We start from the raw sequence: 15,407 nt of genomic DNA, 5'->3' as shown, positions 1-15,407 counted from the left end.
ATAATATGTTTAATAACTTTTTGCCCTTAACTTAATATTAAAGAAGTTATATGCAAAACAGTGAGAGAATCACTATAAAAATTATCTTTTTTGCTATACTTATAACTTTTTTTACACATTTTACAAAAAAAAAAAATACCTAGGACCAATCTTGTAGATCGTCTTTTGAGGAAATTTTTCCTGTAGTATAGTTTCTGAGATATCGCGAAAAAGATGTTTGCACCACTTTTTCCAAGATGGCGGCCGGGGGACAAAGGCTGCAACCCCACAAACTTAGGGTTAAGCTTCTTTTTACAACTATTACAAAATAAAATTGCGTCCTCTAAAAAATGCAATATTCTGTCCTTAAATTGTAACATTTCAATGGACTATTTCTACTGTCTTAGCTTAAGCTCAGCAAAATAACAACAATTACTATTAAAACGAAATCAAAGATTATGCTAAGCTAATACTCTTATCAGCTATGTTCAACGTAAGTAATGCCTGAGTAAAGTTTAAGTATGCTCTATAGGTCTCAGCCTCAGTGAGAAAAGAATTTAGTATGTTAACTCAACATTCGCTCCCCGCACGATTGTGTGTTTTAGTAGTGAGTCTCTTGGAGTATTCTAATTCTACCCATCTGTTGTATTTTGGGAGAGTACACTACCGCTTTGACATGGGTAACTTCAAAAATGCGTAATGATAAATCATAAATTTGATCACAAATGCCAACTGCATATCAATGATATGCTGACGACAGAATTCCCGACTCCTGATCACACTAGTGAGACTACGAGTAATTTTTTTCCTCGTCGTCACACCAAGGCTTTTACTACACCCTGTTGGTAATTGATATTATAAGTGATGTGTCAATTTCTATTGATCTCGACATTCTCGATAGTATAGAAAACGAATGACTATGGACGGAAAATGTGTTTTTCCTCGTCTTCACACCACGGGTTTTACTACACCTTTTATATCTTAACGTTAGTGGTGTGATAAGTACAATCTACCAAAATAGGCAAGATGTATAACTTTTGTACATAGGTATATTAATTAACGTAGTTAACGTTTAAGACACACAATTTTTGTTAATTATTTTGTTTAGTGTGGAGTGCCTGCAATAAAAATTTCATGTTTAAGCCAGTAATTCTTCATGTACAATAAATCTTAAAAAAAGTTTTACTTTGCTAACCGAGCCACTCAATTCTTAAGCTTAGTTTTTATGTAATCCCATCCTTCAGTTATAAATTCTGGGGGTACGAGAGGTAGCACTGTGCATAAACCAGCAATTCGTCTGTATAACTTACTATTATACCAGTCGATTTTTATTTACCATTAGATTTTGCTTTGCAAGCCAAAGCTTTTTTTTTGGTGCCTTGGTTGGCAAAGATTTTTAACGTAGATGAAGAAATACTGGCTCAAACATGAAAGTTTCATTGCAGAATGGAATGTTTACAGAGAAAGACACAGAACAAATAATGTTTGCGAAAATTAGCACTCTTCACAAAACAAAATAACTAACAAAATTTGTGTGACAGATAATAAACTATTAACTGTCTTAAAAGAGGACTTGGAAATTATTGACATTGAAAAAAGCCCAAGGAAAAAGAGCCACAAACTTAAAAAAGATAAATTGGTTATTAATGCGCAAACTAAACTTACTAATAATTTTATATGTTTAGGCCATTTTATGGAAATGCTACGTTAATTGATATACCTATGTACAAAAGCTATACATCCAGCCTATTTTGGCCGATTGTACTTATCACACCACTAACGTTAAGATATAAAAGGTATAGTTAAACCCGTGGTGTGAAGACGAGGAAAAACACATTTTCCGTCCATAGTCATTCGTCGTCTAAACTATCGAGAATGTCGAGATCATGAGAATAGAAATTGACACATTACTTATATCAATTACCAACAGGGTGTAGTAAAAGCCTTGGTGTGACGACGAGGAAAATAAAATTACTCTTAGTCACACTGGTTTGACACACGAGTCGGGAATAGATGACAGCACAGGGTATGCTTCCTGGACCGGCCGTGCCAACATGTCCCGGGAAAGCGTTGACGAGAACCGGAACAAACTTGTGTCTGAAATCGAGATTATGCTTTGCAAAGTTTCGGAATGTATCCAATGTAATCTAAGACACAAGTTTGTGCGTTTACTACTAAAAAGTCTCCCTGTGTCGTATCCCCTCGATTCGCCACTAACTGCCATAGACTGTATCGGGATTCTTGGTGTCAATATATCGAGCGATGTTCAGTTCCGTGGTCACTTGGAAGAGAAGGTGTACATAAGGGTGTAGGTTAAGGCGAGACAGTACCTTTTTTTTATGGAATAGGAGAACAAACGAGCGTACGGGTCACCTGTTGTTAAGTGATCACCGCCGCCCACAATCTCTTGCAACACTAGAGGAATCACAGGAGCGTTGCCGGCCTTTAAGGAAGGTGTACGCGCATTTTTTGAAGGTACCCATGTCGTATCGTCCCGGAAACACTGCACAAGGAAGCTCATTTCACAGCTTTGTAGTACGTGGAAGAAAGCTCCTTGAAAACCGCACTGTGGAGGCCACACATCCAGATGGTGGGGATGATATCCTAACTTGTGGCGTGTCGTGCGAAGGTGGTATTATATAAATACCTTACTTAAACCACCGCATACTATATAAGGTGCAAATTCTCCCTCACAAGAAGTACAGATGTACAGAACAGTAGTTCTCACCTCTGGGTGGGCCCACTCCCGAGTATCATCTTCTTCCATTTGACCGCATAAAACGAAGAGCGGCTCGAATCATCGACGATCAAGTCATCTCCGATCGGCTTGATTCGTTGGCGTTGCGTAGAGATATGGATTCTGTCTGTATCTTCTACCGCATTTATCACGGGAAGCTCTGTATTCAGAGGAGCTCTGAGGGGCTGCTTGGGTTGATTCGGCTGAGTTCCACCACCGGACATTAAGTCAAAATACAAAATACAACCTGCATCACGTTGACGTCTGGCAATCCATAACCGCGCGTTTCGCAATAAAAAATCTTGCCTCGCACAGTCACTTTGTGGAATCAATTACCGGCTGCTGTTGTCCCGAACCAAAACGACTTAGGGTTCTTAAAGAAAAGAGCATACACCTTAAAGGCTGGCATCGCATCCGTGACACCTGTTGTTGCCAATGGACATGGGCGGTTGCCTCCATCTGCCACCACTCTCCATGAGCCTCTTGCCCGTGTGCCCCCTCTTATATAAAAAAATTGTCAAATAATACCTCCACTTTTATTAATTTGAAAATAACAATAAAATAACAGTGGATATATCATGACTGTGAATTAAGAGACACCAAACTTAATTACGTTATTTTATTATTATCGTTATTATTATTATCTTGAATAAACTGAAATACACAACTAACTAGTAGCTGTCTGATACTGTTAAAAGAGTAATTATTCGATATTGATGTGAAATAGTCATAACGATTTTATATAATTTACTACACGGGGATTTTCTGAGGCCAAAAAGTGATCTAGACCATATCTGGTAATACACGTTTCATCGAGTATTTACTACCATAATGGTATCTATCACTCTCTTTTATGAAGCTTTATTTATTCTGCTGTTTTCAGTCAAACTATGTGCTTTCTAGTGAGGCTATTTAAATTATAAATTTGATCATAAGTTACGACATTTTATAAAAAAAAAAAAACAAAAATGCTTGCTGAGTTTATTGCCCATTTTTCTCAGGTCTGAGACAAATTTAAGAATGTGTGGAAGTTTTGACATTCAATAAGAGATATATTATGCAATTATCATTATATTAACTCACAATTATTACTACAATACATAAAAGTAACCACTAACGCATTTGAATGAGTTAAAAATATCATGATAAATTATATAATTGCCTAAACATGCACATATAGGATCAACGATGTTTCTTTATAGTACAAATTTCAGTTTTGTGTCTTTGCTAAAACATCTTGACAGGAATTATATTTTTATAGATTGAGAGTATGTCGTATTGAGCGAAAATGTATTAACAATATTTTTATTGAATATTGTGTTAAAATTTGAATAGTTTTAATATGTATAAAAAGTTTTTAATTTAAATTATTAATTTAATTAGACGACTGAGCATTGACTGATCATTTTGTTTCATATCAAGTCTATCAGGCCTATCCTTCAATTAAATAAACAAACAGAATTAAAAGGTTTTTACATCTGCATGTTTTATCATATAATTAACAATAATTGCTCAAAGCGTAGTAATATTACACCAATAATTATACTTATGAAAAACATATTATATCCCTCAGTAATAGAGATGCCGAATAAAATGTCTCAATATTATGTTATTGATATTCTAAATTGGCGAAGTTAAGTTTATTATTACATACTTGACAACTACTTTCAAATATCGGCAAGCGTAACATATTAATCAATGCGATATATGATACACTGTGGTAACATGATAACTTACATTTCAAGTTTGACTTACAACTTAATGCTACCGTAATAAGCATTTGAACAATTGATATAGTTACTGTTGATTTTGATGAAATTGGGTACAGCGATAGACTAGAGCTTGGGAAAGGACATATACATTATAACCCGGAAAAATCCATGGTTCCCGCGGGACTTGAGAAAAACCAAAAATTCACGTTGATGAGCTATAACTATGCCAATAGCAGGTTAAGTTTAACATAGCAATCTCCCTCGAAATAAGATACACATAGTATGATGGGAACGGGAGCGAAAACGGGAACCGGAATTGGAATAGGACATGAGATAATCTTCAATTCCAAACTTGTTATTTATTTAAAAAAAAAAACCTTTATCTAGGCGGACGAAGTCGCGGGCATCAGCTAGAAGTTAATAATTTAAAATAAATGTCTTATGATAGGGTACCATATTTTTATTTTATAATTTTATAAATCATTTGGTTGTATAATATTATCGTTTATCTAATATTGTTTCGGGGAAAATACTCACTAGCATTATAGTTCTTACTGCAAGTAACAAGTTCTATAAGTGAAGGTATTATAGATTATGTCCTCTTCTGCTCAAAGGTCTTCAGACTGAGGTGGACTGTTTGATTCCAACGGAATGAAGGCCGGTACATCCTGGAAACATCTTAGAAACTTTCTTTAGACAATTTAGTCTCGAGATAGGTGAGAGCTAAGAATTTCTGTAAAGCAAATCGAAGGTATCTTTTGTGTTGAAGGGATGCGCAATTTGCGTGTCTCTCCGAAACCAGAGTAAATCAGAATCTGTCTCTATCTGCCGTCTGTGACCTTCTTTTCCTTAACTCCATGTATGACTGTTCTGCTCTTATCAGAAAATATACAAAACACAATATGTATACCGAAATTGAAAAGTATTGTTAAAAACGTTTCTGTAGTAAACGTTATAATAACAATGTCATTCTAAGATATGACACCACACCTTGAAAATAGTGCGAATGTCTCCGGGATGTTTAATTATAAAATATTCCTTTAATTAACTCAAATAAGTTACCATATAATTGACATACAGCGGATTACGTGGTTATTTGACATAAAACGTATTGGATTTTTATTTGCTAGATGTATGTGTATGGTTTTATAAAGCGAATAAACGCGGATTCTAAAACTGCCCAACTGTGAGGATTTTACTCAGGCCTGAGAAGAATGGGCGCAACAACCTCAGCGGGCTTTTTTTTTCATCAAAAATAGGTTTTGCAATAATTAAAGTAACATTCACAAAGTAACATTGTACAATTAAACTTATTATTTAATAGCCTGAGGGCGGTCGCTCCATTCCCAATCTGTGGTATCATTAAGAAAGTCATTTATGTTATAGTAACCTTTACCACACAAACGTTTTTTAACAATTCTTTTGAATAACGTAATACTTTCGTTTTGAACATTTTCTGGGATCCTGTTGTAAAAGCATATACATCGCCTCACAAAAGACTTGTTAACTCGACTTAGTCGAGTAGTAGGCATTATAAGCTTATGTCTGTTCCTGGTGTTAACATTATGGTTATGACAGTTTCTGGCAAATTCACGTATGTGCCTATGAACATACATTACATTATCAAGAATATATTGAGAATATTTTGTTCCTTCATAAGTCTTGGTATTCAATTTTACAATAAAATACCAGGCAGTATAATAGGGCTCAATGTGCATAAATTAAAAATATATATTAAAGCTTCTTTGACAAAAAAGGCTGCAAATGATCCAAAGTTCTTGACTGGTTCTGCGAAGGCCACCTTTAATTGTACAAACTTATATTTAAAACGCTAAATTGTTATATTATTTAAAAGATGGTCTGGGAGTTTCTTATCACTTCTTCTCCCCATGTCAAAGCCCCTTTACGAACTGATGTATCTTAATAACTTTTACCAAGTGTTATTGAAATATATATGCTATTGTCACTCGTTATGGCAAAAAATAATATTTCTATTTCTATTACAAAACATAACCAATGAACACCAAAGGAAATGATTCAAAGTTTGTATCTTAAGACTACCAAAACGTGTACCAACATCATAATATGACAAAGTCTATCAGTTATATAACCAAAATATCATCTAACTACACACAAACTTCTAATTTTCTTACGTTCCAAGATTATTTATTATGACTCTCACTTCGATTGTTTGACAATAGCAGTAAAAATATGTAAAGTCAATTATTTTTTAATTTTGTCGACTTATGCTCACTTACACGAAATCATTTACATATTTTTGACTCTATTTAATTAATAATTCCAAGCGATATTTTGTTACGAACGATGTTTTTATTAGCTTTATTAGTGTTTTTATTAGTGTATACTAGTTTTTAAGGAATTTTTTTCATTAAGATGAGGACAAATGAACATACCTTATGGAATGTGACCAGCGCAGTTCATATTTTCCTGAATTTGAAGACACAGCCAGAGGACTTATACGAGAGTTGGCGATCTTGGCGAATTCAAACCAAAATATTTTTATTCAAAGTAGGATATAATATCACTTATTGAAAGTCATAAATACATTGCAAAAAGTTTCCCTCAGACCTGAGAAGAACGGGAGCAAAAATATCGGCTGCTTTTTTTATAAAAAGATGGTAACAATGTAAAATCGTATAATAAAACTTATTACTTAAAAGCCTGAGGGCGGTCACTCCATTCCCAATCTGTGGTATCATCATTAAGAAAGTAATTTATGTCATAGTAACCTTTACCACACAAAAGTTTTTTAACAATTCTTGTGAATAACGTAATACTTTTGTTTTGAACATTTTCTGGGATCTTGTTGTAAAAGCATATACATCGCCCCACAAAAGGCTTACTAACTCGACTCAGCCGAGTAGTAGGCATTATAAGCTTATGTTTGTTCCTGGTGTAATTATGACAGTTTCTAGCACTCACTAATGTACGTACATACGAGTTGTTACTAAGAATATAATAATAATAATAATAATAATATAATAATAATATTATATTGAGGGGCCACAGTCAAGATTTATTTCTTAAAAATTTTCTTTCAATGATTCTTAAGGACCTAGGTTATAAATCGCGCAAATAGCCCTCTTCTGCAGCACAAAAATGGTATTGATATTGGCAGCATTGCCCCACAGCAATATACCATAGGACATAATACTATGAAAATAACTAAAATAAAATAGTTGCGCCGTATTTGTATCAGTTAATTGTCTAATCTTTTTAACCGCGTATGCTACAGACCGAAGTCATTTCGTCAATTATTCAATATGGGGGCCCCATTGTAATCCAGAATAATGCCAAGAAATATAGCAGATTCCACCGGTTATATCACCCCTCCGTTTAACAAAATCTGAATAAATATACATAGACTTTGAAAACCGTAGCACGTTGGTACTCGGTGAACCGTGATGACAGTTAACGGTCTTTCTATTACACCACCGACTTTTTTAAGACCTTTTCGATTTCCAATCATACTTATCGGTTTTCTGATATTTATTTTTTATTGTCATACAAATGCGAATTATATGAATTATACAAAGATATGTTACTGTTGCTTTTAATCGCCTGTATAACTATGTATATATGCGTACCATTTTCATTTTAAATTTACTTTTTAGCCGACTTCAAAAAAGAGAAGGTTCTCAATTCGTCGGTATGTTTTGTTTGTTGATTTTTTTATGTTTGTTATCTCTGAACTTTTGACTGGCAGATTTGGCAGATGTGACGCTGAATGGCAACCATTAGAAAAAACATAAAAGGCTTAAATTTTTTATTAGTATGTGCGCGACAAATTTACGAATAACTCAATATCGAGCAACTGATTTCGATAATTATTTAATTATTGGAAATGATATAATACTTCAGAGGTAGTTTGGTTAGGTTCTGATTATGTGATCCATGACAAAGTAACGAAAGAATTCAATTCTTTTCAAAAAAACGATACTAGGCCGAATCTTTTATATGCTACCCGGATATTTGAGTCACTTACCGTTACGTCATTAAAGTCAAGTAATTGTCTTAGTCAAATATGATGATCAATGGAACTCCTTAACGACTTACAGTAACGGTGCGATTTGTGGTAGAACTTATAACTGTCTATAATAAAATTACAATTCGCTTACGTTCATTACTGCATTGCAAAATTTAGTAGATATACACATATTTAGACAAATTATTAGTTAGTGTAGTTCAGATTCACTCAAACTCGAAAAAAAAAAAAAACAATAAATCAACTGACTTCAAAAACACTATTCCAAAACAATAGATATAATATGCACTAAAAAGTATAAAAATAATTGCGTATGTTTATACAATCTGAATGAGAATGCATACACAACATACAAACAGCTGAAGTGGAGGTGGACAGGGCATATGATGAGAGAAAAGCAAGAAAAATGGACAAAACTTACCACAGAATGGTACCCTTTACACGGAAAGAGACACAGAGGAATACAAGCTAAGAGATGGGAGGCTGACGTTAAGAAAATAGCGGGTCCAACATATACTCACACTGCAAAAATGAGAAAAGACTGGAGAGCTTTAGGGGAGGCCTTTGTCGGAAGACAAGTTGTAACCGAACTATCGTTTGCCGATTAATAGATATTAAAATTGTTAGAATATTAGTTAAACTCTAGTTAATAGTCAAAATGTGTTTTTAGATAGTAGTCATAAGTAAATTAATTTTAGGCACACGAAACTACTCTGTGTAAAACTTGTTAAAAACAATAAAGGCTTTTTTATTTTTATTTTATTTTTATTTATACTATCTAATTCTAATAATTGTAATTTTTGTAAGTTATTACTGCCCTAATTCCATCTTAGGATCCTTATTACTAGTAGTTTCAAACAGTAATAGTCGCTTCGTTGACATGATAAAAGTAGAATATACTTTTTTTATCAGTCGGTATACAAATATTGTAGAGTTGGTATATGAGGACTTATACTCGACAATCTAAATGTAGGGCCATTGCAAAACATTGTGGGACTAGACAGCCATACTAGTACATCTGCCCTGACTTAGTAACCTTTGATCTATTAAGATACATTCGAATGGTTCGTTTATGATTCTAGAACTTAAGATTTCGTATTGCTTAGAAAAACTATCGTTGTTCTAGAAACTGATGGAGTGGCAATACTAAAATTAATTGAGTTGAATGTCAATAGACATAAACTTATAATGCCTACTTCTTGCTTTTACAACAAGATCCTAGAAAATGTTCAAAACAAAAGTATTACGTTATTCAAAAGAATTTTTAAAAACGTTTGTGTGGTAAAGGTTACCATACTATATCATAAATTACTTTCTTAACGATACATCAGATTGGGAATGGAGTGACCGCTCTATTAAATAATAAGTTTAATTGTACAATATTACTTTGTAAACATATTTTTTCGATGACAAAAAAAAAACCCCTAAGTTTGTTGCGCCTGTTCTTCTCAGGTCTGAGGCTTTCATTTTGGAATGGATGGTAGTTTTTGACTTTCAATAAGTGATGTCACATCCCATTTTGAATAAAAATATTTGAATTTGAATTGCTTAGATTTAATGGAATTTAAGCACATTTGAAATAAACATCTTTATCTTTGTATTATTGATATACACATATAGTATCATTTTATATAATATGAGGTATCTACCTTAAATTATTATCTTAATATATATATCCAGTGTCCTTAAGTTTGTTTCCAGTGAACTCCTAAACTAATGAATGGATTTTAATGGGGATTACTTCATGGTGTGTGCAGGTTACCAACTTGAGAGAGGATAGTTTTTATTTCGATTTGGGACCCATTAATTTTTTTATTTCCAGTATTTGTTTTGTATGGACATATTTTCTGGAGACGCACGGTTTGACAGTTCAGTTGTGAAACAATTTCATTATAACAACAGTGAGCATATTTTACGAAATAATTCTTGATGTCATAACATACTGACACGGGAGTGGGTCAGGGATTGGAAATAATACTCCGCTTATAGGAACGAGTCTTTATTTGCGTTCACTTTTTCTGAACTTGCACTTCGCCGGTCTGCCGCTGTTCCTCTTGTGGGCGGCGGTACCTTCCACGCGTCACACCGCACCGAACACTAAGTCTCTTCTATCTTCTTCCTCTTGGAACACTTCCACTTTTCACTACTTCTTCATTTCTTCTTCTTCTTCTTTACACTTTCGAGTCAGAACTAGAACTGCCGTAGGCCACGCTTAGTACGGTTTATATATCCCCGGATCCGTTCTATTTTCAAAATGATTCTCCTATTCCATCTTTAAATTTAAATTGTACTAGAAAATTCTTTTAACTATTTTTATCCTGCTTACACATTTTCCATCCCTTTTTTTCTGTTCGATTTGATCCTGAACTAACTAGAAATTTCCTTTAACTTCACAAAACCCAAAAAAATCCATACACTGGTAGGTGTATCGAACCCGGGTCCACAGCGTCTAAAGTAAACACTTTTCCGCTGAGCTACGAGTAATGCTGACGGAGCTGTTGAAATTAACAATGTCTTGAAGTTTGACAACTCTCGTCATATACTTCGAAGGGTTGCTACGCAACACTGCCCCCTCCCAAGACATGATCGTCCCGATCATCGTTGCTTCCGTAGTACTTAGCCACCCGATCGACATGTACGATTTTCGGGGGACTTCGAGGGGTACGCTGGATCCTGAGAGTCACATCATTTATCCTTGTGATTACTTTGTATGGTCCCTCCCAACTTGGTTGGAGCTTCGAAGACTTCCCCTTTCGCCTTACAGGATTGTGTAACCAAATCAGGGTTCCCTCTTCAAAACCAGGAATATTAGCTCTTCGATCGTAGCGGGTCTTCATCCGTTCACTTGCCTTAAGCCCAGTTGTTCTAATTTCCTCGTAGATATCAACCATCTTTTTCCGTAACTCATCCACATATTCTGTTATAGTTTTCAGAGTATCCGGTGGACAGCCTGAGAGTAAATCAGCTGGCAATTTCAATTCCCTTCCAAAATTGGCGTACGCAGGAGTCACCGTTGTCGTCTCGTATATTGCGCTTCTATACGACATAAGAAACAGTGGAATGTACTCATCCCAGTTATCCTTATGACTGTTCACTACTTTTGCCAGATGTTGCTCCAATGTTTGGTTAAACCTCTCCACCATCCCGTCCGACTGTGGATAATATGGCGTAGTTCTGGTCTAATGGATTCCCAAGATCTTGCAAACTTCTTGAAATACTTGTGATTCGAAGTTCCGCCCTTGGTCACTGTGCAACTCCAAAGGCACACCGAATCTGCAGAAAACTTCATTCACCAGCTTCGTCGCAACGGTAATTGCTTCTTGATTCGGTAGAGCAAATGCTTCCGGCCACTTCGTGAAATAATCCATCACCATCATTATGTAACGGTTTCCAGATTTGGTGTCTGGGAACGGTCCAGCCAGAGCTAGCTTTCCCACGGAGCCCCAACATTGTGCAACTTCATAGCTCCTCTGCTTCTGGTCTGAAGTCCTTTGACAGCAGCACAACTCTTGCATTTTCGGCACCAGTCTTCCACATCATCACGGCAATACAACCAGTAAAATCGTTCTTTAATTTTTGTGAGAGTTCTTCTTATTTCCAAATGTCCACCTGAAGAACCATCGTGATATTCTCTCAGGATCTCGTTCACCTTCTCCCTGGGAACGACCAGTTGCAGATGGCAATCCTTTCCTTGCGGCATTTCCCATTTACGGCAGAGCAACCCATCATGCATCACCAAACTGTTCCATTGTGCCCAGAGACTCTTGGTAGCCGTACTGTGTCTAGCCACTTCAGACCATTTTGGTTTAAGTGATCCACTTGCTAGCCAATGTAAAAGTCGTTGAAGATCCTTATCATTTTCCTGAGCTCTCCTCATTGCATCGTTGCTCCAGTTCTCGTCAATTGAATCTGTTCTGATCAGCCGGATCATAAAATTCTCTTTCTCCTCCTGACGAATGCAATGTTTGCATTCCATCGGACAAGGTCTTCTAGATAACGCATCTGCATTTCCATGACTTTTTCCTCCTCGATGCTCGATTTCAAAGTCATACTCTTGAAGTTGCTCAATCCATCTGGCCACTTGTCCTTCCGGATTCTTGAATTCTAGTAACCACTTCAAGGCGGCATGATCAGTCCTTACGAGGAATTTGCGACCCAACAAGTACTTTTTGAAATGTTGTAATGTCTTCACCACGGCCAGTAACTCCCTACGAGTTACACAGTAGTTTCTCTCCGGCTTTGATAAAGATTTGCTAAAGTATGCAATTACAACTTCTTGATCTCCTCTCTTCTGAGATAGTACTCCACCAATTCCAGTGTTGCTAGCATCAGCATCCACAATGAATCTTCCCTCTGTGTCAGGATATCCGAGGATAGGTGATTCACATAGTCTTTTCTTCAACTCTAAGAAAGCTTGTTCGCATTCTTCATCCCAGGAAAAGGCTCTTTTCTCCTCCGTCAGTCAATGTAAGGGCTTAGCAACATCGGAAAACCCTTTCACAAATAATAAGAGCATTGTCCTAGAAATGCTCTCACATGTGTCTTTTCTGTCGGCGTCGGCCAGTCTTTGACAGCACTTATCTTGGCAGGATCCGTCGCAACGCCTTGCTCCGAGATAACGTGCCCCAAGTAATTCACCTGACGTTGAAAGAAGGAACATTTCTTTGGACTCAACTTCAAGTTGGCACCCTGCAGTTTTCTGAAGACTTTTTCGAGCTTCTTAAGATGATCTTCAAAACTTCGTCCCATAATGATTACGTCATCCAAGTAGACAAAGCAGGTTTCTCCCAACATACCTGCCAGCACATGCTCCATCAACCTTTCGAAAGTAGCTGGGGCGTTGCATAATCCGAAGGGCATTGTTTTGAACTGCCATAATCCTTTTCCGGTTGAAAAAGCGGTCTTCTCTTTGTCTTTAGGGTCCAAATCAACTTGCCAGTAGCTACTTTTCAAATCCAGAGTAGAGAACCACGTCATGCCACAAAGTGAATCTAAGGTGTCATCGATTCTTGGCAATGGATAACTGTCCTTCTTAGTAACATCATTCAGACGCCGATAGTCCACACAAAATCTAGTTGATCCATCCTTCTTCTTCACCAGAACCACTGGAGAACACCATGGACTCGACGACGGTTCTATCACACCATTTTCTATCATATCCCGAATCATGTCTTCCACTTCTTGTTCACGTGCAAACGGGATACGTCTTGGTCTTTGCCGTATCGGAACAGTGTCTCCTGTGTCGATCTTGTGTTTCACCAAACCAGATTTTCCGATGTCCCCGTCGTTCTTTGAGAAAATCCCGGAGTAGCGTAGCAGGAAATTTCTAGCTTTTATTAACTGTAGCTTGGTAAGATTGTCCTTACAGCCATCCAGAAGTTTCTGTATGTTCACATCCTGGTTTGCAGCTTCGGTCTTCCTCCCTTCTTCACACTTTCTTAACCAAGCTATCTTCTCACAAGCTCCGATCACTGTTCCCTTCCTAATGATTTGCTTGTCCTCATGAGGATTAAACACGGGAACCATCGCAATCTGGGAGTTACCCACAACAGTCCTGGCTGGGATCCATGTCGTGTCCGATGTCTCTCTTTCTATTATAGCGCATTTACAAGGTCTTCCTCTGTCATCCCTTGGCAGGACTACCGGGACTAGGGTCTGCGATCTCGGATTTAAAGTAGTGTCTCTTAAGCACAACACTTTCCCAACAGTTCCGCCTTTTATTGGAATTTCTTCACTTCCATGCTTCAATACACCATGTTTCATGTTAATGGTACACTGATGATTTCGAAGAAAATCCAACCCAATGATGCAGTCATCTGTGATATCCGCGATTACCACTTTTTGCCAGTACAACGTATCCCCGATTTTCATGGCCACGATCTTCTCTCCCTGGACTGGTATGCGCTGGCCGGTAGCTGTTGTGAGTGTTAAGTTTACATTTTCTCGCATATGTCGTCTTCCGATGCTCTCTAGTCTTCTTTGGCTAACGACTGTACGTGAGGCTCCCGTATCCAAAGTGAAACGGCAAGATTTTCCATTTATCATTCCTTCTATAACTAAAGTGTTTCCGTCACATGTCTGCTTAACGAAGATCCTTGGGGCTTTGCTTCTACCGGCCAGCGCCCACCCCACTGCCCTGGCCTTTTCCTGCTGCTCCAGCGGTGATGTTGAGACCGCCGCATCCTTCCTACCTTGCGTTATGCTCTCACGCCTGGGGCAAGTGCTTCTAATGTGTCCTCGCTCCCCACAACCATAGCATGCTGGGTTATATGCTTGCCTTCGGCTGGAATCTGCTGGTACAATTTTGCGGAGTCTCAACGCCCGAGAATCGTGGCGAACCGCTTCCACTTCCAACGCATGTGCCACCGCTTTCTTCAAGCTGGTATGATGACTCAATCGTACGGCTGCTCTAACTTCGGCGTCCCGTATTCCATCGATGAAAACTTGGAGCAACATTTCTTCTATTGCAGCTGGCGACGACTGATATGCTTTACGCACTAGTTTCTCGGCTTCCATGGACCATTGCTGAAGAGTTTCGCTGGCCCTTTGACTGCGGTCCTTAAGTTGCGCCCGGTACACATGCTCAAGGTGTTTATCGCCATAACGTGCCTCCAATGCGTTAAGAAGGTCCGTATAGGTTACTTCCTCCTTCCCAGCGCCGAGTGCTTCCAATACGGAAAGTGCTTCATCACGGAGCGCTAGTGTGAGGGCAGAGTGTGCTTCTAGGTCACTCCAACCACTTGCTCTTCTGACCGTCTCTAATTGTAGCTTGAAGGCGGCCCAGGAAGACTTGCCGTCGTAGGGGGGTACTTTCAAACTTCTGGTCGATGTGATTCCGCAGGTGACTCCTGGGTTGGCTGAAGTACCCCCACACACGACCTTCCTATTGAGCTGATGAATTGTTGCTTCCATCTCCCCCATCTTCCTTTCCACAGTGTCAATCCGGGCGATCTCCTTTTCTACAGTGTCAATC

The sequence above is a fragment of the Leptidea sinapis genome, chromosome 25, assembly GCF_905404315.1.
Source record: "Leptidea sinapis chromosome 25, ilLepSina1.1, whole genome shotgun sequence".
In the NCBI taxonomy this organism is placed as follows: Eukaryota; Metazoa; Arthropoda; class Insecta; order Lepidoptera; family Pieridae; genus Leptidea; species Leptidea sinapis.
Note: the sequence above shows the minus strand (reverse complement) of the source record.